Raw genomic sequence first — 4,900 nt, forward strand, 5'->3', positions numbered from 1 at the left:
CAGGCTACGGCAGACGGAGGTTCTGAAGAAGGACTACAGGAGCCTGATCGAGGCGGTACGCAGCACAGCGCCTGAGGCAACGATCATCGTGTCTGGACCGCTTCCCACGTACCGACAAGGACAGGAAAGGTTCAGTAGATTATTTGCACTAAATGAATGGTTAATGTCATTGTGTAATGAACAAAAACTGCTCTTTGTAAATAATTGGAATCTGTTCTGGGAGCGACCTAGGCTCTACCGTGCTGATGGCCTGCACCCCAGCAGAGCCGGAGCGGCTGTTCTGTCGGACAACATCTCCAAGACGTTACACACCGTATGACTAGAAAATCAAATTCCAAATCACAGTCTTTGCTGTGCCAATTTAATTGATATAAGTAGTGTAGAACATTATATAGAAACTGTGTCTATTCCTCGTTTAGTGAGGCCAAATAATAAATCCACTGTAGGATCTAGGAAAAATCTTATTGTAATTAAACCTGAAAATCTAAATATCAGTGAACAAAAACAATTTCTAAAACTAGGTCTTCTAAACATTAGATCGCTCACACCTAAGGCGGTTATTGTAAATGAAATGGTCACAGATAATAGCTTCGATGTACTTTGCCTTACTGAAACCTGGCTTAAACCAAACGAGTATTTCGGTCTAAATGAGTCTACTCCGCCAGGATACTGTTATAAGCATGAGCCCCGTCTGACTGGTCGTGGCGGCGGTGTTGCAACAATCTATAGAGATATTCTTAATGTAACTCAGAAAACAGGTCACAGGTTTAATTCGTTTGAAGTACTGGTGCTAAACGTTGCGCTCTTAGATGTAAGAAATAAATCCCTATTATCTCTAGCCTTGGCTACTGTATATAGACCTCCAGGACCATATGCTGATTTCCTAAAAGAGTTTGCAGACTTTCTCTCAGATCTATTGGTCAATGCCGATAAAGCAATAATTGTTGGAGATTTTAACATACACGTAGATAACACAAACGATGCGTTAGGGACTGCGTTTACAGATTTATTAAACTCCTTTGGGGTCAAGCAGAATGTCAGTGGTCCCACTCATCGTCTAAATCATACACTAGATTTAATTATATCATACGGAACCAATCCAACCGATATAGATATTATACCGCAAAGTGACGATCTCACTGATCATCACATGGTAACTTGTATAATACGCACTGCTGAAATTTGTCATGTTGCGCCACGTTATAGACCAGGCAGAACAATCCTTCCGACCACTATAGATAGATTCTCAAATAGCTTACCTGATCTATCTCAGCTGCTCAGTGAACCCAAACAAACAGATGAACTAGAGGAAATGACCAGCAGTTTGAGCACCATTTTCTCTAGTACATTAGATATTGTTGCACCAATTAGATCAAAAAAGGTTAGAGAGAAAACTAAAGCACCATGGTACAATAGTACTACACATGCTATCAAGAGAGAAATTCGTAACTTAGAGCGTAAATGGAAACAAACTAATTTAGAGGTCTTTAGAATCGCGTGGAAAGACAGTATGTCACGTTATAAAAAAGCTCTAAAAGCAGCCAGGGCTGAGCATCTCCGCAAACTAATAGAAAATAACCAAAATAATCCAAGGTTTTTATTTAACACCGTGGCTAGACTAACAAATAAACAGACATCACCCGAGCAAATTATTCCGTTACAGTATAGCTGTAATGATTTTATGAACTACTTCAATGAGAAAATAGAAAGCATCCGAAACACAATTGTAAATGTACAATTCTCTATGGTGTCTTATGATTCAGCCTCAATTATGGCCCCTCAAGAACAACTACACCGCTTTACAACTATAGGACAGGAAGAGCTAAATAAACTTATCATTGCATCTAAACCAACAACATGTTTATTAGATCCAATACCAACTAAATTTCTGAAAGAAGTGTTACCTGTAGTGGAAGAGCCTCTTCTTAATATTATTAACTCGTCTTTATCTTTAGGTCATGTTCCAAAAATATTCAAGCTGGCAGTAATAAAACCTCTCATTAAGAAACCGCAATTAGATCCAAATAACTTAGCAAATTACAGACCGATTTCAAATCTTCTATTTATGTCTAAAATACTAGAAAAGACTGTGTCCGCTCAATTGTGCTCTTTCATGCAAGAAAATGAGATATATGAAAAATTTCAGTCAGGATTCAGACCGCATCATAGCACAGAAACTGCGCTAGTTAAAATTACAAATGATTTACTTTTAGCGTCTGACCAAGGCTGTATCTCAATATTAGTTCTACTCGATCTTAGTGCTGCGTTTGACACTATCGATCATAAAATACTCTTGGATCGACTACAAAACTACACTGGTGTTCAGGGACAGGCATTAAGCTGGTTCAGATCGTATTTATCAGACCGTTACCATTTTGTTTGTTTAAATGGGGAAAAATCGAAGATAACGTCAGTAGACTATGGAGTGCCGCAAGGATCGGTGTTAGGCCCTCTGCTATTCTCAATATATATGCTGCCACTTGGTAATATTATAAGAAAACATGGAATTAATTTCCACTGTTATGCTGATGACACTCAATTATATATTTCATCACGGCCAGATGAAAACACTAACTCATCAAAATTGACAGAGTGTCTTAAAGATATAAAATGCTGGATGACGCATAATTTCCTGCTACTAAATCCAGATAAAACCGAGGTATTACTTGTTGGTCCAAAAAACTATCCACAAAACCACTTACAATACAACTTTAATATAGAAGGATGTCCTGTTACTTTATCCTCTACGGTAAAAGACCTGGGAGTTATACTAGACCACAACTTGTCTTTCGAAAATCATATTTCATATGTTACAAGAACGGCCTTTTTCCATCTTAGAAACATTGCTAAATTACGTAACATGCTATCTGTTTCCGATGCAGAAAAGTTAGTTCATGCATTCATGACCTCGAGACTAGATTACTGTAATGCTTTATTAGCCGGTTGTCCTGCATCCTCAATAAACAAGCTACAGTTAGTGCAAAATGCAGCCGCTAGAGTTCTTACTAGGTCAAGAAAATATGATCATATAACACCGATTCTATCATCTCTGCACTGGTTACCTATCAAGTTCCGTATCAATTACAAAGTACTATTACTGACCTATAAAGCCCTAAATGGTTTAGCTCCTGTGTATTTAATGGACCTTCTATCGCCCTACAATCCATCGCGTTCTTTAAGATCACTAAATTCGAGGCTTCTAGTCATTCCTAGGATATCTAAGTCCACTAAAGGAGGGAGGGCGTTCTCACATTTAGCTCCTAGACTCTGGAATAGCCTTCCTGATATTGTTCGAGGCTCAGACTCGCTGTCCCAGTTTAAAACTAGATTAAAGACGCATCTTTTTAGCCAAGCATTTACATAATGCTTACCTTTTATTATACTGCTGAATCAGATCAAATGCATTTAATACTATAAAACTTGAAGAGACTGTAGGTTATCTGTATAGGTTGCATAGTATTTGCAGTCATTACGTTCCTGTGTATATTGCGTGAATGACGGGTGGTTGGGCAGATATTGTGTTGCGGTAGGTGGTATGCCATACGGAACCGTTGTCCACTGAAACTGCCTATTCACGCACCAGTGGGGCTCGACAGCCTTAGTCAACGGGTTGGCGCGTATGGTTGGGTTGCGGAGAGATTGTGAGATTGTGGTTAGGTCTCAGCAGCAGGAGGGACGTAGAGGTCAGTAAGCTGGGCTGAGTTGAGTGGGGGACGGAGGGGGGTGATTTTGGGACGCAAGAGTCACTGTCTTCATGTTTTATCATTTACGACTGTGTTATGGAAATCATCATTATGAACAGCAGCTACGCTAATTATTTTCCCTTTGCTTTTCTGCTGTTATCTCGGGACGCGAGTCCCGAGAAAATGGCGTTCGTCAGCTCCAGTTTGTATCCAGCCTCTCACGGAGACTTCAGATGCTCCAATCACAAAGCCTGTGAAGTGACGACTCAACACGGGCGATATGGACTCTCTATGGTGGACGCCACTGATCCTCAACAACTCGTCTTAAAGGGTCACTCCACCCATTTCAACATTAATCTTTATTGAAAGTGGGTTATATATGTAGTCGAAATGTAAAAGAAATTTTGAATTTGGTGCCCTCTTGACCGAGAAAAGACAGAAAATAACTTTAGGGCGCATTTGTATGTAAGACAACAACTCCCACAATGCACCACGTTGCACAGCTCCGCAAGCCACTCCCACTAATCCAGAACAGCGCAAACATCAGAGAAATCACTCTTCCGTCTACAAGAAGGCTAGCTGCTAAATGAGTTTGAAATCCATTTCACAAAAAATGTCTAGTTAGTTGGCTGTGGCGAGCAGGACGAGGGCGAGGGACGTGAGAGGACGACGCGAGTGATAATGAATGGCACCTGTGCAGCGGTCTCATATCTCTCACGGAGGAGCGGAAGCATAAAAGGAACAGGCCTGATTTTATGTTTTGTTTCTGTTGTGTGTGGCCAGCTGGCTTATACTTTTGTTTTGTATTTGTTTATTTTACTATTAAAATGTTTAAATGTTCGCCGGTTCCAGCCTCCTTCTTCCCACAACAACGAACCCCGTTACATTGGCAAACTCATTAGTGAATTACTCGTTTGTATTTCTTTCTATATGGTGAATTATTGCATGATACCTGGATTTTCAGTCAGGCGAAACTAGGATGGTTCACATCACAACACAAACGTCCGTGTGGTCGTCTGATTCAGAGATTTCGTCTAGGAGAAATTGCGATCGTTGAAATTCTTTGCAGCAGACGGACTCTATCTGTGTCCATAGCGCACAGCGAGAGCACACGCACCAGCAGCCCGCCTCAGCTCGACCCAGTCCGGGCTCCTCGTTCGCGACAGGCAGCCGCCTCCTGATCCTCCATCAGCCTCAGCTGCTCTTCACTATATTGC

The sequence above is a fragment of the Rhinichthys klamathensis genome, unplaced genomic scaffold (assembly GCF_029890125.1).
Source record: "Rhinichthys klamathensis goyatoka isolate OS25496 unplaced genomic scaffold, OSU_Roscu_1.1 h1tg000515l_1, whole genome shotgun sequence".
NCBI classification, from domain to species: domain Eukaryota; kingdom Metazoa; phylum Chordata; class Actinopteri; order Cypriniformes; family Leuciscidae; genus Rhinichthys; species Rhinichthys klamathensis.